Here is a 21786-nt window from a genome sequence, read left to right on the forward strand (position 1 = left end):
TGTAACCTTGAATTTCTGTTTACCAACACTATCAGTAGTGTCTATCCTGTGGTACATTCTGTAGCTGTCTTCATACACTCTGTGCGGAGTCTCCAGTTTCTGTTCAGTAAGCTATATATCTTTTTTACCGTGTTAGCCAGTGGATAGAAAAATATTTAAAACTGAGAGGTTGATACCTTTTAATGGCTAGCTTAAAAGATGGTAACAAATTGCAAGCTTTCGAGACTACACAGGTCTCTTCATCAGGCATAGACTAATAGAAATTCTGAAGAATCACATATTTATGCACAACACAGCACAGAAAAATGCCATAGATAAATAAGACAGGTGATGTGAAGCAGAATTACCATTATGTGAGTGATAAACAGTTATGTCCATAAATATTGGAGCAGTTCATAGAAAAGGAATGTTTAATTGTCCTCTAATTGGCGTCTGGTTCTATGTTATGATGCCCCCACATGATCTGAGGAGAAAATTCCTTAATTGATGTAAAAAGACATAAATCCATGCAAAACATTCATTCCTGCACTGAGAGTGTCAAAGGTCGTCATCATCTTATATTCCCAGACTCTTCTGTCTCTCTAAGATTTGAAGTTACCTTTTAATACATGTAATTTCATGTCCATAATGCTATAATCACGGAGACAAAACTGTATTGCCACAGGTAGATCCATTCTTTTTCCCTTATTGTATGGCGATGAGAGTTCATCCTTGTTCTCAGTTTCTGCCCTGTCTCCCCCACATACAGACCCCCAGTTGAATATTTAGTACAAATAATTAAGTACATCACATTAGAAGTGACCCAGCTGAAAGTACCTAGTATCTTGTAGTCCTGATGTGAATTACATAGTAACATAGTAACATAGTTAGTAAGGCCGAAAAAAGACATTTGTCCATCCAGTTCAGCCTATATTCCATCATAATAAATCCCCAGATCTACGTCCTTCTACAGAACCTAATAATTGTATGATACAATATTGTTCTGCTCCAGGAAGACATCCAGGCCTCTCTTGAACCCCTCGATCTGGGGATCTTTATCTTGTCTGTGGTCATTATAAATGGACAGGTTTTACATTTTTTCTGGTTGCAAGGAAAGGTTACGGCAGCTGTTGGAGAGGACAGTGAGCTTCTGACAGTGATACTTCTTAGGTTTGGGGGCTGCTTAAAACACAGTAGTGGGGCCGCCTGGAAAAATGGTTTGTAAGTGGGCATCTTTTTGTAGTAACAGTTGAAATTTCAGGGCAGCTCCTCTTAGCACCTCCAGATTTGGATTGTAGGTGACTACTAGAGGCACTGGATTATTTTCTTCTTTAGCTTTGTAATGTAGCAGGTGATTCCTTGATATTCTAGGATATATTCTTGATATTGTAATTTGGTTTTGAATTGTTCTTGGATGGTAGCCCTGATTCAAAAAGGTCTTTCTGAGGCAAACAAGGTGTTCATCTCTATCCATGGGGTTGGAACATATACAATTGTATCTGATGGCTTGGCTGTAGACAATAGAGTTTTTTATGTGTTTTGGATGGAAACTGTCTCATTTAAGGTATGTTGGACGGTCGATTGGCTTCTGATACAGAGATGTTTCTATTTCATTGTTCTTTCACTTAATGATGGTGTCCAAAAAGTTAATTTCAGTGCAGGAGTAGTTGAGTGTCAAGTTGATGGTAGGATGAAATTGATTAAACTGTTCATGGAACGTCTTTAGCTGTGGCTCAGACTCCGTCCAGATGATTAAAATATCATCAATGTAGCGGTAGTACGCCAGAGGCCTGATGGGACATGAGGACAAAAAGTCGCTTTCAAGCTTGGCCATGAAAATATTTGCATACTGTGGGGCCATTTTACTTCCCATTGCTGTGCCAGTCTCCTGTAGATATACTGTATCTTGTTGTCAAATTCAAAGTAATTGCGGGTGAGGATGAATTTTATAAGTTTCACCACAGAATCTGCATCAGTCCCTGTGTTTTCCAGGAAGAATTTGCAGGCATTTAATCCATCCTGGTGTGGGATATTAGAGTACAAAGATTTCACATCCATGGTGGCCAGGGTGGTTCCTTCTGGTAGAGGACCTATTGCTGATAGTTTATTCAATAGGTCAGTTGTGTCCTGAATGAAGCTGGGTGTATCCTTTACCAGTGGTTTAAGAATACTCTCTACCCATCCAGATACCTGCTCAGTAAGGGTACCCACACATGAAATAATTGGTCTTCCTGGATTTCCAAATTGTGGATTTTGGGAAGCATGTAGAATGTCCCTGTTATTGGACTTTCTAGTATCAGGTTATTGGCTCTTATGGATTCGTCGGGCAGACAAGATACTAACTTGTTTAGTTCCTTATAATAGTCCTGTGTAGGATCCGACTTCAATTTTTTATAGTAGCGTGTGTCCATAAGTTGTCTGTTTGCTTCTTTCATATAGTCTAATGTGTTCATCATGACTATTGCACCACCCTTGTCAGCAGGTTTAATGATGATTTCTTTGTTAATTTTGAACGACTGTATGGCCTTTCTCTCCTTGGCACTGATGTTGCATGCTTGTCTCCTGTTAGTATCTATGATGGTGGATTTTATCAAATGTCTTAAGTAGGGTTGAGCGACTTTTACTTTTTTAGGGTCGAGCCAGGTGTCGCGAAACCCGACTATCTCTAAAGTCGAGTCGAGTGAAATCTGTCATGATCCCAATGGCAGGGGATCACAAAAAGGACAAGCACAGATACAAACAAGCTCTAGGGCGATGGAACCTGAGCTGACCGCGACCCTGAACCTAACACACAAATAAAAGTAGCCGGGGAACGTGCCTACGATGATCCTAGACGTCTCGCTCCAGCCGAAGATCTCACTTCCCCTATCAGAAGAAACACAGACCTCTCTTGCCTCCAGAGAAATACCCCACAGCAAATAGCAGCCCCCCACATATAATGACGGTGAAATGAGAGGAAAGCACATACGTAGTATGAAAACAGTTTCAGCAAAATGAGGCCCGCTAAAGCTAGATAGCAGAGGATACAAAAGTGAACTGCGCGGTCAGCGAAAAACCCTTCAAAAAACCATCCTGAAATTACTTGAACTCATGTGCCAACTCATGGTACATGAAAAGCAATTTCAGCCCACTAGAGCAACCAGCAGCAGAGAATCACATATCTGCAGGCTGGACTAAAAACCAAATTAAGCAAAACACAAAACAGGAAAATCCAAACTTAGCTTGTCCAGAAGGTTCTAGGAGCAGGGAGCAGAGGTAACAAGACACACTGGATACATTGATAACCGGCGAGGAAATGCCAGCAAAGCCAGGTTAAATAGGAAACTCCCATATGCTGATGGAACAGGTGGAACCCAGAAACCCAGGAAAGACAAGTCACCCAGTACCATCAGTAACCACCAGAGGGAGCCCAAAAACAGAACTCACAACAGTACCCCCCCCTTGAGGAGGGGTCACCGAACCCTCACGAGAACCACCAGGGCGACCAGGATGAGCCCTATGAAAAGCGCGAACCAAATCATCAGCATGAACATCCGAGGCAACCACCCAAGAATTATCCTCCTGACCATAACCCTTCCACTTGACCAAATACTGGAGTTTCCGTCTGGAAACACGAGAATCCAAGATCTTCTCCACAACATACTCCAATTCTCCCTCCACCAGCACTGGAGCAGGAGGCTCAAGAGAAGGAACAACAGGTACCTCATACTTCCGCAACAACGACCGATGAAACACATTATGAATAGCAAACGATGCCGGGAGATCCAAACGAAACGACACAGGGTTAAGAATTTCCAAGATCCTATAGGGACCGATGAACCGAGGCTTGAACTTAGGAGAAGAGACCTTCATAGGAACAAAACGAGAAGACAACCACACCAAGTCACCAACAAGAAGTCGAGGACCCACGCGGCGACGGCGATTAGCAAACTGCTGAGCCTTCTCCTGGGACAACTTCAAATTGTCCACCACATGACTCCAAATCCGATGCAACCTATCCACCACCATGTCCACTCCAGGACAATCAGAAGGTTCCACCTGACCAGAGGAAAAACGAGGATGAAACCCCGAATTACAAAAGAAAGGAGAAACCAAGGTAGCAGAACTAGCCCGATTATTAAGCGCAAACTCGGCCAGCGGCAAAAAGGTAACCCAGTCATCCTGATCAGCAGAAACAAAACACCTTAAATAAGTTTCCAAGGTCTGATTAGTTCGTTCAGTCTGGCCATTCGTCTGAGGATGGAATGCAGACGAAAAGGACAAATCAATGCCCATCTTAGCACAGAAAGTCCGCCAAAATCTAGACACAAACTGGGATCCCCTGTCAGAAACGATGTTCTCAGGAATCCCATGCAAACGAACCACATTCTGAAAAAACAGAGGGACCAACTCAGAGGAGGAAGGCAACTTAGGCAAGGGTACCAGATGAACCATTTTAGAAAAGCGATCACACACAACCCAGATGACGGACATTTTTTGAGAGACAGGGAGATCCGAAATAAAGTCCATGGAAATGTGCGTCCAAGGCCTCTTCGGGATAGGCAAAGGTGACAACAATCCACTGGCCCGAGAACAGCAAGGCTTAGCCCGAGCACAAACCTCACAAGACTGCACAAAAGAACGCACATCCCTCGACAAGGAAGGCCACCAAAAAGACCTGGCCACCAAGTCTCTAGTACCAAATATTCCAGGATGACCTGCCAACGCAGAAGAATGGACCTCGGAGATGACTCTACTGGTCCAATTATCCGGAACAAACAGTCTCTCAGGCGGACAACGATCAGGTTTAGCCACCTGAAACTCCTGCAAAGCACGTCGCAAGTCTGGGGAGACAGCAGACAAAATCACCCCATCCCTAAGGATACCAGAGGGCTCAGAATTTCCAAGGGAGTCAGGCACAAAACTCCTAGAAAGAGCATCCGCCTTCACATTCTTTGAACCTGGCAGGTATGAAACCACAAAATTGAAACGAGAGAAAAACAGTGACCAACGAGCCTGTCTAGGATTCAGACGCCTGGCAGACTCAAGGTAAATCAAATTTTTGTGATCAGTCAAGACCACCACACGATGTCTAGCACCCTCTAGCCAATGACGCCACTCCTCAAATGCCCACTTCATGGCCAAAAGTTCCCGATTACCAACATCATAATTCCGCTCAGCCGGCGAAAACTTTCTAGAAAAAAACGCACATGGCTTCATCACTGAGCCATCGGAGCTTCTCTGTGACAAAACCGCCCCCGCTCCAATCTCGGAAGCATCAACCTCAACCTGAAAAGGGAGCGAAACATCTGGCTGACGCAACACAGGAGCAGAAGAAAACCGGCGCTTAAGTTCCTGAAAGGCCTCCACAGCCGCAGGAGACCAATTAGCAACATCAGCACCCTTCTTAGTCAAATCCGTCAAAGGCTTAACAACACTAGAAAAATTAGTTATAAAACGACGATAGAAATTAGCAAAGCCCAAGAACTTCTGTAGACTCTTAAGAGATGTAGGCTGCATCCAGTCACAAATAGCCTGAACCTTGACGGGATCCATCTCAATAGTAGAAGGGGAAAAAATATACCCCAAGAAAGAAATCTTCTGGACTCCAAAGAGACACTTTGAGCCTTTTACAAACAAGGAATTGGCCCGCAGGACCTGAAACACCTTCCTGACCTGCTGAACATGAGACTCCCAGTCATCAGAAAAAACCAAAATATCATCCAAATACACAATCATAAATTTATCCAGATATTCACGGAAAATATCGTACATAAAGGACTGGAAGACTGAAGGAGCATTAGAAAGTCCAAAAGGCATTACCAAATACTCAAAATGGCCCTCAGGCGTATTAAATGCGGTTTTCCACTCATCACCTTGCTTTATTCGTATAAGATTATACGCACCCCGAAGATCAATCTTAGTGAACCATTTAGCCCCCTTAATGCGAGCAAACAAATCAGTCAACAATGGCAAAGGATACTGATATTTTACGGTAATCTTATTCAAAAGACGATAATCTATACAAGGCCTCAAGGAACCATCTTTCTTGGCCACGAAAAAAAAACCTGCTCCCAAAGGGGACAAAGATGGACGGATATGTCCCTTTTCCAAGGACTCCTTAACATAATCCCGCATAGCAGTATGCTCTGGCACTGACAGATTGAACAAACGACCTTTAGGAAATTTACTGCCCGGAATTAAATTTATAGCACAATCGCAATCCCTGTGAGGAGGAAGCGAACTGAGCTTAGGCTCCTCAAAAACATCCCGATAGTCAGACAAAAACACAGGAATCTCAGAAGGAGTAGATGAAGCGATAGAAATCGGAGGTGCATTATCATGAACCCCCTGACAACCCCAGCTTAACACAGACACTGATTTCCAGTCAAGGACTGGATTATGAGTTTGTAACCATGGCAGACCAAGTACTAGAACATCATGCAAATTATACAGTACCAGGAAGCGAATCACCTCCTGATGAACGGGAGTCATACGCATGGTCACTTGTGTCCAGTACTGAGGTTTATTCATAGCCAAAGGTGTAGAGTCAATTCCCTTCAAAGGAATAGGGACTTCCAGAGGCTCCAGACTAAACCCACAGCGATTGGCAAATGACCAATCCATAAGACTCAGGGCAGCGCCTGAATCCACATAGGCATCGACGGAAATGGATGATAATGAACAAATCAGAGTCACAGACAGAATGAACTTAGACTGTAAAGTACTAATGGCAACAGACTTATCAACCTTTTTTGTGCGTTTAGAGCATGCTGATATAACATGAGCTGAATCACCACAATAAAAGCACAACCCTTTTTTCCGCCTATACTTTTGCCGTTCACTTCTGGACTGAATTCTATCACATTGCATTATCTCAGGTGACGGTTCAGACGACACCGCCAAATGATGCACAGGTTTGCGCTCCCGTAAACGCCGATCAATCTGAACAGCCATAGTCATAGACTCATTCAGACCAGCAGGCGCAGGGAACCCCACCATAACATCTTTAATGGCCTCAGAAAGGCCATCTCTAAACTTTGCAGCCAGAGCGCACTCATTCCACTGAGTAAGTACCGACCACTTCCGAAATTTTTGACAATAAATTTCTGCTTCATCTTGCCCCTGAGAGAGGGCCAACAAAGCTTTTTCAGCCTGAATCTCTTGGTTAGGTTCCTCATAGAGCAAACCCAATGCCAGAAAAAACACATCTGCATTAAGCAACGCAGGGTCCCCTGGTGCCAATGCAAATGCCCAATCCTGAGGGTCACCCCGCAGGAAAGATATAATTATCTTGACTTGCTGAGCAGGGTCTCCAGAGGAGCGAGATTTCAAAGAAAGAAACAACTTGCAATTGTTCCTAAAATTCAGAAAACGAGATCTATCTCCAGAAAAAAACTCTGGGACAGGAATTCTAGGTTCAGACATAGGAGCATGTACAACAAAATCCTGTATATTTTGAACCTTAGTGGCAAGATTATTCAGGCTGGAAGCCAAACTCTGGACGTCCATGATAAACAGCTGAGATCAGAGCCATTCAAAGATTAAGAGGAGGAGGAAGTAGCCAAGCTGCAATAAGGCTAGGCAGCAAACTCTGAGGGGAAAAAAAAAAAAAAAACTTCCTCAGACTACTTATCCTCCTACTTCAGCCAATACAATTAACACTTTGTGGGCCGGTTATACTGTCATGATCCCAATGGCAGGGGATCACAAAAAGGACAAGCACAGATACAAACAAGCTCTAGGGCGATGGAACCTGAGCTGACCGCGACCCTGAACCTAACACACAAATAAAAGTAGCCGGGGAACGTGCCTACGATGATCCTAGACGTCTCGCTCCAGCCGAAGATCTCACTTCCCCTATCAGAAGAAACACAGACCTCTCTTGCCTCCAGAGAAATACCCCACAGCAAATAGCAGCCCCCCACATATAATGACGGTGAAATGAGAGGAAAGCACATACGTAGTATGAAAACAGTTTCAGCAAAATGAGGCCCGCTAAAGCTAGATAGCAGAGGATACAAAAGTGAACTGCGCGGTCAGCGAAAAACCCTTCAAAAAACCATCCTGAAATTACTTGAACTCATGTGCCAACTCATGGTACATGAAAAGCAATTTCAGCCCACTAGAGCAACCAGCAGCAGAGAATCACATATCTGCAGGCTGGACTAAAAACCAAATTAAGCAAAACACAAAACAGGAAAATCCAAACTTAGCTTGTCCAGAAGGTTCTAGGAGCAGGGAGCAGAGGTAACAAGACACACTGGATACATTGATAACCGGCGAGGAAATGCCAGCAAAGCCAGGTTAAATAGGAAACTCCCATATGCTGATGGAACAGGTGGAACCCAGAAACCCAGGAAAGACAAGTCACCCAGTACCATCAGTAACCACCAGAGGGAGCCCAAAAACAGAACTCACAACAGAAATCGGCCGATTATGGCGTTAAGTCGGGGATCGACCGAAACACGAAACCCAATGCAAAGTCAATGGGTATTTTTTTTTTTCTCTCTCTCTCTCTCTAAAGTCGCGTACCGCATGGCCGACCCCACACAGGGGTCGGATCGGGTTTCATGAAACCCAACTTTGCCAAAAGTCGGCGACTTTTGAAAATGAACGACGCGTTTCGCTCAACCCTAGTCTAAAGGAGTCTATATATTTATGAAGATTGCGTCCAGGTGGAGGTGTCCAGAGTGTTTTCTGAATCTTCTGTATCATTTGAAATATTCCCTCAGGTGCAGTCTCCTGAAAAAATGTTCCATATCACTGCAGAGTTCAGTTTTATCCAGGGCCTTAGTAGGACAAGGCCTAAAATAATACAGTAATGGTAATAATAAGGTAACGATGCTCAATGTTAAATTGAACTCTATAGAACAAGAAGTGTCTGTTACAGACAAGCGAATATATTCACAGAACCCTGGTTGAACAGCCAGGTTAATATTCTGTGGTTGCTGGACCAGAGCCCTGTAACTTGTCCCCTAACTGCCGGTGCTCCCTACCTGCCAGTATGACATCATGCCAAGCTGGCTAATCAAAAGAGTACTCAGGGATGTTGGCAGGTACAGTTGAAACCAGAAATTTACATACACTATATAAAAAGACACATATGTATGTTTTTCTCAATATCTGACATGAAATCAGAATACACTTTTCCTGTTTTAGATCAATTTGGATTACCATAATCTATATATATGAGGCATCGTGATTACTCGCTAATCCCGCCCCCTGCACAGTAGCTCCACCCCCACCACATGACCACACACAATCCCGCCCCCCACCACATTTCCAAACATAATCCCGCCCCCCCACATTACCACGTGAGGCTCAGTCCCCACACATTACTACATGAGGCTCCGTCCCCACACATTACCACACGAGGCTCCATCCCCACACATTACCACACGAGGCTCCGTCCTCACACATTACCACACGAGGCTCCGTCCCCACATATTACCACACGAGGCTCCGTCCTCACACATTACCACACGAGGCTCCGTCCTCACACATTACCACATGAGGCTCCGTCCTGACACATTACCACACGAGGCTCCGTCCTCACACATTACCACACGAGGCTCCGTCCTCACACATTACCACACGAGGCTCCGTCCCCACACATTACCGCACAAGGCTCCGTCCTCACACATTACCAAACGAGGCTCCGTCCTCACACATTACCACATGAGGCTCCGTCCTCACACATTACCAAACGAGGCTCCGTCCTCACACATTACCACATGAGGCTCCGTCCCCACACATTACCACACAAGGCTCCGTCCTCACACATTACCAAACGAGGCTCCGTCCCCCCACATTACCACACGAGGCTCCGTCCTCATACATTACCACACGAAGCTCCATCCTCACACATTACCACACGAGGCTCCGTCCCCACACATTACTACACAAGGCTCCTGTTGTGAATTCTGTGGCCAAGCTCCCTCCTGTGGTCGAGAGTGGTACTTCGGCTGGTTCTGTCTATGAGCTTCCTTTGGTGGATGAGAGTGGTACTGTGGCTTCTGAGTTTCCTTCCTCAGGTGATGAGGTTAAGCCGTTAGGTGCTGCTCTATTTAACTCCACCTGGTGCTTTGATCCTGGCCTCCAGTCAATGTTCTAGTATTGGTCTTGCTTCCTCCTGGATCGTTCCTGTGGCCTGTCTATCCTGCATAAGCTAAGTTTTGCTTGTGTTATTTTTGCTTGCTATTTTTTCTATCTTCAGGGCTAGTTAGTTTCTCAGGCTGTGCCGAGTTGCATAGGGAGCGTTAGGCGCAATCCACGGCTACCTCTAGTGTGGTGTGTTAGGATTAGGGATTGCGGTCAGCAGAGTTCCCACGTCTCAGAGCTCGTCCTTTGTTTTTGGTATTTGTCAGGTCACTTTGTGTGCTCTGAACTTCAATGTCCATTGTGGTTCTGAATTACCTGATCATAACAGTACTGGAGGCCCAAAGTACTAATGCTTCTCAATAGAGGGAAAAGAGAAGTTCTGAGACCATTTTTTTTTCTTTGCACTGTGTTCTGTCTTTCTTTTCCCCTTTACATCAGGGTGGTTCAAAACACAGGTGTGGACATGGACATTCAAGGTCTGTTCTCTTTGATGGATAATCTCGCTATAAATGTACAGAATATTCAAGATTTGGTGGTTCAGAATCCTATGTTAGAACCTAAGATTCCTATTCCTGAGTTATTTTCTGGAGATAGAGCAAAGTTTTTGAATTTTAAAAATAATTGTAAACTATTTCTGGCTTTGAAACCCCGCTCCTCTGGTGACCCAGTACAACAAGTTAAGATCATTATTTCTTTATTACGTGGCGACCCTTAAGACTGGGCATTTCCCCTTGCGCCAGGAGATCCTGCATTATGTAATATTGATGCGTTTTTTCTGGTACTCAGATTGCTGTACGACGAACCTAATTCAGTGGATCAGGCAGAGAAAAATTTGCTGGTTCTGTGTCAGGGCCAGGATGAGATAGAGATTTATTGTCAGAAGTTTAGAAAGTGGTCCGTGCTCACTCAATGGAATGAATGTGCGCTGGCAGCTATTTTCAGAAAGGGTCTCTCTGAAGCCCTTAAGGATGTCATGGTGGGATTTCCTATGCCTGCTGGTCTGAATGAGTCTATGTCTTTGGCCATTCAGATCGGTCGACGCTTGCGCGAGCGTAAATCTGTGCACCATTTGGCGGTATTATCTGAGCATGAACCTGAGCCTATGCAGTGCGATAGGACTTTGACCAGAGCTGAAAGGCAAGAACACAGACGTCAGAATGGGCTGTGTTTCTACTGTGGTGATTCCACTCATGCTATCTCCGATTGTCCTAAGCGCACTAAGCGGTTCGCTAGGTCTGCCACCATTGGTACGGTACAGTCGAAATTTCTTTTGTCCGTTACTTTGATCTGCTCTTTGTCTTCCTATTCTGTCATGGCATTTGTGGATTCAGGCGCTGCCCTGAATTTGATGGACTTGGAGTTTGCTAGGCGCTGTGGGTTTGTCTTGGAGCCCTTGCAGTGTCCTATTCCATTGAGAGGAATTGATGCTACGCCTTTGGCCAAGAATAAGCCTCAGTATTGGACCCAGCTGACCATGTGCATGGCTCCTGTGCACCAGGAGGATATTCGCTTTCTGGTGTTGCATAATCTGCATGATGTGGTTGTGTTGGGGTTGCCATGGCTACAAGTCCATAACCCAGTATTAGATTGGAAATCAATGTCTGTATCCAGCTGGGGTTGTCAGGGGGTACATGGTGATGTTCCATCTCTGTCTATCTCGTCATCCACCCCTTCTGAGGTCCCAGAGTTCTTGTCTGATTACCGGGATGTATTCGATGAGCCCAAGTCCAATGCCCTACCTCCGCATAGGGATTGTGATTGTGCTATCGATTTGATTCCTGGTAGTAAGTTTCCTAAGGGTCGACTGTTTAATTTATCTGTACCTGAGCACGCCGCTATGCGGAGTTACGTGAAGGAGTCTTTGGAGAAGGGTCATATTCGCCCGTCATCGTCGCCATTGGGAGCAGGGTTCTTTTTTGTGGCCAAGAAGGATGGTTCGCTGAGACCTTGTATTGATTACCGCCTTCTAAATAAAATTACGGTCAAATTTCAATACCCCTTGCCGCTGCTGTCTGATTTGTTTGCTCGGATTAAGGGGGCTAGTTGGTTCACCAAGATAGATCTTCGTGGTGCGTATAATCTTGTGCGTATTAAACGGAGCGATGAATGGAAAACAGCATTTAATACGCCCGAAGGCCATTTTGAGTACCTGGTTATGCCATTCGGACATTCTAATGCTCCATCGGTGTTTCAGTCCTTTATGCATGACATCTTCCGAGAGTACCTGGATAAATTCCTGATTGTATACTTGGATGATATTTTGGTCTTCTCGGATGATTGGGAGTCTCATGTGAAGCAGGTCAGAATGGTGTTCCAGGTCCTGCGTGCTAATTCTTTGTTTGTGAAGGGGTCAAAGTGTCTCTTTGGTGTTCAGAAGATTTCATTTTTGGGGTTCATTTTTTCTCCTTCTACTATCGAGATGGACCCTGTTAAAGTTCAGGCCATTTATGATTGGACTCAGCCAACATCTCTGAAGTGTCTGCAGAAGTTCCTGGGCTTTGCTAATTTTTATCGTCGCTTCATCGCTAATTTTTCTAGCATTGCTAAACCGTTGACTGATTTGACCAAGAAGGGTGCTGATGTGGTCAATTTGTCTTCTGCTGCTGTGGAGGCTTTTCAGGAGTTGAAGCGTCGTTTTTCTTCTGCCCCTGTGTTGTGCCAACCAGATGTTTCGCTTCCGTTCCAGGTCGAGGTTGATGCTTCCGAAATTGGAGCAGGGGCTGTTTTGTCGCAGAGAAGTTCTGATTGCTCGGTGATGAAACCATGCGCCTTCTTTTCCAGGAAATTTTCGCCTGCTGAGCGAAATTATGATGTTGGCAATCGAGAGTTGCTAGCCATGAAGTGGGCATTCGAGGAGTGGCGTCATTGGCTTGAAGGAGCTAAGCATCGCGTGGTGGTCTTGACTGATCACAAAAACTTGACTTATCTCGAGTCTGCCAAACGGTTGAATCCTAGACAGGCTCGTTGGTCGCTGTTTTTCTCCCGTTTTGACTTTGTGGTTTCGTACCTTCCGGGCTCTAAAAATGTGAAGGCGGTTGCCCTGTCTAGGAGTTTTGTGCCCGATTCTCCGGGTTTGTCTGAGCCGGCGGGTATTCTCAAAGAGGGGGTAATTTTGTCTGCCATCTCCCCTGATTTGCGGCGGGTGCTGCAAAAATTTCAGGCTAATAGACCTGACCGTTGCCCAGCGGAGAAACTGTTTGTCCCTGATAGGTGGACGAATAAAGTTATCTCTGAGGTTCATTGTTCGGTGTTGGCTGGTCATCCTGGAATCTTTGGTACTAGAGATTTGGTGGCTAGATCCTTTTGGTGGCCGTCTCTGTCGCGGGATGTGCGTTCTTTTGTGCAGTCCTGTGGGATTTGTGCTCGGGCTAAGCCCTGCTGTTCTCATGCCAGTGGGTTGCTTTTGCCCTTGCCGGTCCCGAAGAGGCCTTGGACACATATCTCTATGGATTTTATTTCGGATCTCCCCGTCTCTCAAAGAATGTCGGTCATTTGGGTGGTTTGTGATCGCTTCTCTAAGATGGTCCATTTGGTGCCCTTGTCTAAATTGCCTTCCTCCTCTGATTTGGTGCCGTTGTTTTTCCAGCATGTGGTTCGTTTACATGGCATTCCAGAGAACATCGTTTCTGACAGAGGTTCCCAGTTTGTTTCGAGGTTTTGGCGAGCCTTTTGTGCTAGGATGGGCATTGATTTGTCTTTTTCCTCGGCTTTCCATCCTCAGACAAATGGCCAGACTGAATGAACCAATCAGACCTTGGAAGCATATCTGAGATGTTTTGTTTCTGCTGATCAGGATGATTGGGTGTCCTTTTTGCCTTTGGCTGAGTTCGCCCTTAATAATCGGGCCAGCTCGGCTACTTTGGTTTTGCCGTTTTTCTGCAATTCTGGGTTCCACCCTCGTTTCTCTTCAGGGCAGGTTGAGTCTTCGGACTGTCCTGGTGTGGATACTGTGGTGGATAGGTTGCAGCAGATCTGGACTCATGTGGTGGACAATCTGACTTTGTCCCAGGAGAAGGCTCAACGTTTCGCTAACCGCAGGCGCTGTGTGGGTCCCCGACTTCGTGTTGGGGATTTGGTTTGGTTGTCATCTTATTATATTCCTATGAAGGTTTCCTCTCCTAAATTTAAGCCTCCTTTCATTGGTCCATATAGGATTTCTGAGGTTCTTAATCCTGTGTCTTTTCGTTTGACTCTTCCAGCTTCCTTTTCCATCCATAACGTGTTCCATAGGTCATTGTTGCGGAGATACGTGACACCTGTGGTTCCATCTATTGATCCTCCTGCTCCGGTTTTGGTTGAACGGGAATTGGAGTATATAGTGGAGAAGATTTTGGATTCTCGTGTTTCGAGACGGAAACTCCAGTATCTGGTTAAGTGGAAAGGTTATGGTCAGGAAGATAATTCCTGGGTCTTTGCCTCTGATGTCCATGCTGCCGATCTGGTTCGTGCCTTTCATGTGGCTCATCCTGGTCGGCCTGGGGGCTCTGGTGAGGGTTCGGTGACCCCTCCTCAAGGGGCGGTACTGTTGTGAATCCTGTGGCCAAGCTCCCTCCTGTGGTCGAGAGTGGTACTTCGGCTGGTTCTGTCTATGAGCTTCCTTTGGTGGATGAGAGTGGTACTGCGGCTTCTGAGTTTCCTTCCTCAGGTGATGAGGTTAAGTCGTTAGGTGCTGCTCTATTTAACTCCACCTGGTGCTTTGATCCTGGCCTCCAGTCAATGTTCTAGTATTGGTCTTGCTTCCTCCTGGATCGTTCCTGTGGCCTGTCTATCCTGCATAAGCTAAGTTTTGCTTGTGTTATTTTTGCTTGCTATTTTTTCTGTCCAGCTTGCTTTATTGGTTTTTCTTGCTTGCTGGAAGCTCTGAGACGCAGAGGGAGCACCTCCGTACCGTTAGTCGGTGCGGAGGGTCTTTTTGCCCCTCTGCGTGGTTGTTTGTAGGTTTTTGTGTTGACCGCAAAGCTATCTTTCCTATCCTCGGTCTATTCAGTAAGTCGGGCCTCACTTTGCTAGATCTATTTCATCTCTGTGTTTGTATTTTCATCTTACTCACAGTCATTATATGTGGGGGGCTGCCTTTTCCTTTGGGGAATTTCTCTGAGGCAAGGAAGGCTTATTTTTCTATCTTCAGGGCTAGTTAGTTTCTCAGGCTGTGCCGAGTTGCATAGGGAGCGTTAGGCGCAATCCACGGCTACCTCTAGTGTGGTGTGTTAGGATTAGGGATTGCGGTCAGCAGAGTTCCCACGTCTCAGAGCTCGTCCTTTGTTTTTGGTATTTGTCAGGTCACTTTGTGTGCTCTGAACTTCAATGTCCATTGTGGTTCTGAATTACCTGATCATAACAGGCTCCGTCCTCACACATTACCACACAAAGCTCCATCCTCACACATTACCATATGAGGCTCCATCCTCACACAATACCACATGAGGCTCTGTCCTCACATATTACCACACGAGGCTCTGTCCCCACACATTACCACACAAGGCTCTGTCCTCACACATTATCACACGAGGCTCCGTCCCCACACATTACCACACGTTAATTTACCACCTGCGTAAGCGCTATTGAATGTTGTCATTATTTACTTTAGTTTAATCACCAGCAGCGTTAGTTAGATAGCAATGAGCATGCCGAGCGTTAGCTGGCTGGAAACACCTAGTTATTAATATTTGCCAAATGCCAAAATAATGAGAGAATGTTTTAAGGCATTTTTATTACTTACTGCAAAGACGAAAGTTTACATTCACTAAGTTTACTATGTCTTTAAACATTCTGGACTGCCCATATGATGATGATGTCATGTGTTTGGAAGCTTGTTTTCTTCGCAGGATCTGAGTTAATTAGAGACACACCTGTGGATGTATTTTAATGCACACCTGAAACACACTGCTTCTTTGTGTAGCATGATGGGAAAGTCTTAATAAATCAACCAAGATATCAAGAAGAGAATTGTAGACTTGCACAAGTCTGGCTCATCCTTGGGTACAATTTCTGGATACCTGAAGTTGCCTCATTCATCTGTACAATCAATTATATGTACAAACAAGATGGGAATGTCCAGCCTCCTATAGGAAGGAGATGGGTTCTGTGTCCCAGAGATGAGCGTGCTTTGGTCTGACATGTGCACATTGGACAAAAACAAAAGACCTTGTGAAGATGATGGTGGAAGCTGGTAAGATTGTGTCAATATTCTCAGTGAAATAAGTAATGTATCAACATGGGCTGAAAGGCCACTCTGCCAGGAAGAAGCCATTACTCCAAAATAAACTTAAAAAAGCCAGAATAATGTTTGCAAATGCACACAGGAACAAAGAACTTACTTTTTGGAGACATGTCCTGTGGTCTCATGTAACTAAAATTGAACTTTTTTGGCATAATAACCATCATTCAGTTTGGAGGTAAAAAGGGAGAAGCTTGGATGCCTAAGAACAACATCCCAACTGTGAAACACGGGAGTGGCAGCATAATGTTGTGGGGTTGTTTTGCTGCAGGAGGGACAGGTGCACTTCACAAAATAGATGGCATCATGAGAAAAGAAGATTGTTTTGCAGTACTGAAGCAACATCTCAAGACGTCAGCCAGGAAGTTAAAGCTTTGGCGGAAATTGGTCTTCCAAATGGACAATAACCCAAAGCATACTGCTAAAATGGTAACAAAATGGCTTAAAGGGACTCTGTCACCTGAATTTGGCGGGACTGGTTTTGGGTCATATGGGCGGAGTTTTCGGGTGTTTGATTCACCCTTTCCTTACCCGCTGGCTGCACTATTGGATTGAAGTTCATTCTCTGTCCTCCATAGTACACGCCTGCACAAGGTGCAATCTTGCCTTATGCAGGCATGTACTATGGAGGACAGATAATGAACTTCAATCCAATATTGCAGCCAGCATGCAGCCAGCGGGTAAGGAAAGGGTGAATCAAACACCCGAAAACTCCGCCCATATGACCCAAAACCAGTCCCGCCAAATTCAGGTGACAGGTTCCCTTTACGAATAACAAAGCCAATCTTTTGGAGTAGCCATCACAAAGCCCTGGTCTCAATCCTATTGAAAATTTATGGGCAAAGCTGAAAGGGCTGGTGCGAGCAAACGACCTACAAACAAACCTGGATCAATTATACCAGTTTTGTCAGGAGAAAAGGGCCCAAATTCCGACCAACTATTGTGAGAAGATTGTTGTAGGATATCCCAAATGTTTGACCCAAATCATTCAGTTTAAGGGCAATGGTACTAAATACTAATGAAATGTATTAATACAGCTGAAACTGTGCTCGAGGGAGAAATGCTCAAACAGCCATGCATATAAGGGAAGTTATTTAGAAAAGGGGTACAAAGGAATAAACCTGCTGTGATCTCACAAACACATCCCTGTGCTGCACACTAATCCAGGGAAATAAATAGTGGTACAGTAATATAGCAAACCCAAATGGGTTAATGATAGACGTATTTAATAGATCCTGCAAGCTGCATAAGAAGTCAACTTATGAAATGCACCTGAGCCTGTGCAGCACATGGAAGCAGACCATACTAGATATCTAGGACACAAATACTAGTGCACCAGGCAAGGACTCATTGAGGTCCGGGTGTAATGGTATATGATGCAGCAGTGTCCGTCCGGTTCTGCGGTGGAGCGCCCAGCGTGTAGGTAGTGAACGAAGAAGCAAGCAGGCAGGAGGAATCAACCACAGCACAGCAGCACTATGGGAAGGCTGCGCAGAGCCAAGGAAAGCCCTGGCCAGTGGCGTCCCTGGATACGAGCGGTGAAGAAGGATGGCCGGCAAAGGTGCCTAGCGTGTGACGTCACAGGAGCTACGGGGCGACAGAGAGACCAAAAAGAATACCGACGCATTTTGAAGGAGTTGCGTCCTTCTTCATCAGATAGTGCCACTGTGCTGCGGTTGATTCCTCCAGCCTGCTTGCTTCTTCGTTCACTACCTACACGCCGGGCGCTCCACTGCAGAACCGGACAGACACTGCTGCCTCATATACCGTTACACCCGGACCTCGGTGAGTCCTTGCCTGGTGCACTAGTATTTGTGTCCTAGATGTCTAGTATGGTCTGCTTCCATGTGCTGCACAGGCTCAGTTGCATTTCATAAGTTGACTTTTTATGCGGCTTGCAGGATCTATTAAATACGTCTATCATTAACCCATTTGGGTTTACTATATTACTATACCACTATTTATTTCCCAGGATCAGTGAGCAGCACAGGGATGTGTTTGATGTGTTTGTGAGATCACAGCAGGTTTATTCCTTTGTACCCCTTTTCTAAATAACTTCCCTTATATGCATGGCTGTTTGAGCATTACTCCCTCAAGCGTGGTTTCAGCTGTATTATTACTATTGGTAGTTTATCTGACAGTGGTGGCACCTACCTGTCTTGATTCCTGCAGCTGAGGGCTATCTCTGGGAGTTAGCGCTTGTGTGTCCTCTTATACTAATGAAATGTATGTTAACTTTGCAGTAAGTGATAAAAATGCCTTAAAACATTCTCTCTCTATCATTATTCTGGCCTTTGGCAAATATTAGTAATTATGGTAATCCTAATTGACCTAAAATGGGAAAGGTATATTCTGATTTCATGTCAGATATTGAGAAAAACTGTAGTGCCCGCATCTCTACCTGCAGTCCTTCTCTCCCTGTAGAGAGATCCAGCGTACTCCCGTCCTGCTTCTTCCGGGTCTGCTGCTGCCCAGGGTGCGTGCATGCCTAGCAGGTCTCCAAGCACTGTGCATAGGGCACGCACACTTCCTCTTTCTTAAAGGGGCCTCGTGCATTCCTCTAAAGTGTCCACAGTCTATAGCTGGAGGTCACTTACTATTTAAGGCGCCTCCACCAACATGGAGGTGCCTGTGCAATGTTTTTATTACTATTATTCATTATTATAGCGCCATTTATTCCATGGTGCTTTACATGTTGTGAGTTTGTTCCTTACACGCTTGTCAGTTATCAGGTCCAAGTACTTGTATCTTAGCCTGCTGCACCTGCCAGTCCTTTCTTGAATGGTGGCCAAGTCTGCTGCAACCGCCAGTGCTTTCTTCAATGGAAGCTGAGCCAGCTGCACCCACCAGTGCTCACTTCAATGGCAGCCAGCTGCACCCGCCACTGCTTACCTCAACGACAGCTGAGCCTGCTGCATCTGCCAGCACTCTGTCAGTCTGTCTTGTCTGCACCTCCAGTTCTCGTCATCTTCTCTGCCTGCCTGCATCTGTTCGACATTCCCCCTGGCCATCAAAGCTACCTGTTGCTAGGGGTCAGCTGCCATCCACCCAAGGTCAGTCCTGGAGTAGCACCTGGATCACCTCCCTTGTCTCTTCACAGACCTCGGTGTCGTTAGCTGCTGCATGTCCATGGTCAGATGAGGGTGGATGGGTGAGGCTCCTAGTCACTCCCCTCCAGGTCTTCCTTGGGCTTTAGCAAAGTGGTTCCACCACCCAGCCTGTTACAAAAACATGCTTATGTGTCTTTTTATATAGTGTATGTAAACTTCTGGTTTCAACTGTAAGAGGCAGTTTGCAGGATTCCCATACTAGGGCCACAAATTATTGAACTGACCAATGGGTCATGCAAAACAGTTCACTCTTCTCTAGAGTCAGACTAATATGAGTGAAACGTACAAGATTTTGGATTCTTTTGAATATAGTAATTAATGCAAGAAATTAAAAAGAAACATTGTTTCTAAATAACATGTTTGAAGGATATTTGCCTCCAGGTTTTGCTACCTCACCTGAGAGCAGCATAATGTAGGAAAAGAGACCCTGAATCCAATGATGTATCACTTAGCATATCGTGTGCAGCAGTTGTAACACAGAGTGTTTAGATGTAGCATGAAGCAGAGCTGAAAAAGCTGCCCATGTCCACACCACAGCTTTCTGTGTACATTATACATTGACAGTGAGCTGCTTATCACAAGAGGACGGGTCGTGATCGGACCAGGACTCATGTGAGCTGTAGGTCAGCAGTGATAATTTCCCAGTGATAAAACATTAATCGTATTGAAACAACAACATACAGCCTAATAAATGACATCGCTGAAATCTGTGTCTCGGTCCCTACCTCATGTTTTCCTCAGATTACAGTACAAAAACCAGCTGACGGATTTCCTTCATCATAAAAACTTGATTATAAGAATAGGACATTTTCTATTGGTGCATTCACTTTAAAGGCACATGCATTTGATGAACTTCCTGAGTCGAGCGAACTTACCGAGTTTATCAAGTGGAAGAAGCTTCATGGAACGCAGGAGCTTTTTTTTCACCTGAATCATCTTTTTTTATAGTTTTGTCATTTCCTAGGTGCTTTTTCAACAGTTTTTATTCCCAGTTTTTCTTTGAGCATTTCTCCCATTTTTGAGGAGTCTTTTTACTACTGTTTATCGTAAATTTTTTACCTTAGTTTCACAATAAATAAACCTCTAGCGGTTTTCAAGCAAAAGTCCTCACATAGGCACCTGGGCATCATCGTTTTTGAACCTTTCCTATTGACATCTGTTAGAAAGCATAGTGCGTCTTCAGAGCGGAAAACACCAACAGAATGGTCAGCTTTCTTCTTTTAACCGTTTGGCATCTTTGGAAACATAAAGCAGTTAAAAGACCCTCAAAATACTGAATATATGAACAGCAAGTTGCTTTTTACATAGAAATGCCTTCGTGTTTAGGCAATGCTTTTTAATGCGGAATCCACTTGAAAAAGATGTTTTATGCACATACTACATCAAATTTCTAGATTTCTATCCAATTTTAAGGACAAAAATGTAATATGTATAAACAATATTACATGTCTTTCTGACATGAAAAGTATGGCTCCAGTCTGAATCTGTAGAAGAAAGCAATTAATCATGCTACCTGTGAAGCTTAACAACTTGACTAAGTCAATATTGTGCAATGTCAAGAGTCTATTATTTCTGCCATTTGATATGTTGAACCTGTTTTGAGAAAGCGGTTCTGTGTGAATATTTAACCTTTTCTTTCATGTTCTCTTTAATATCACATAATTTAGGCATAACAATTATATTTCTTCAGGATTAAGTCTACTAAAAGTGCAGTAAGAATTTAAAGAGTTACCATCATTTTAAGTTTTATTTCTTAAATCAATAATATTAATGAAAACAAGAAACTTTGTAATATATCCTATCAGAGACATCTGATTCATTCGCCTCCTGGACTGATCATTTATTTTCAATTTTCTCAATTTTCACATAAAATCTGTAGTCAGAGAAAACAGAATGTTACATTACTGAGATAGGAGATGGAAGTTGCTAGTGACAAGATTCTATGTAGATGGAGTGAGAGGAGGAGGAGAGAGGAGCTCTGCTTGTAACTCCACCACTCTCCACTTTACACAGAACCCCTGGAGTCAGATTTCTGCCATAAGAAAAGCCGCAACTCCTCATAAATTAGATGAGCTGTGGCGTCACATCCCCATGTCATGTGTTAGCTCCATCTATTTTGGTAGAGTTGAGTGAAACAGGCGTGAACAGTTGAAAGCCACAATTTTTTTTGGGCAATTCCGAGTTTCATTACAATTTAACAACTTTTCAAAGCAATTTGTGCCAGAATTCCGGCAAAATTGCTTTGATGAATCGGTGTCATGGTCTTCAAACCTAAATCAAAGCTGTAGGCTCACATGCCCCCATGGAGAATGAATTGGGAGGTATATTATTTATTTTTTAGTACTTTAGTTCCAAGTCAGATAAATTGGGATTCAATGACCTCTACCTATCAAAAGT

The sequence above is a fragment of the Ranitomeya imitator genome, chromosome 1, assembly GCF_032444005.1.
Source record: "Ranitomeya imitator isolate aRanImi1 chromosome 1, aRanImi1.pri, whole genome shotgun sequence".
In the NCBI taxonomy this organism is placed as follows: domain Eukaryota; kingdom Metazoa; phylum Chordata; class Amphibia; order Anura; family Dendrobatidae; genus Ranitomeya; species Ranitomeya imitator.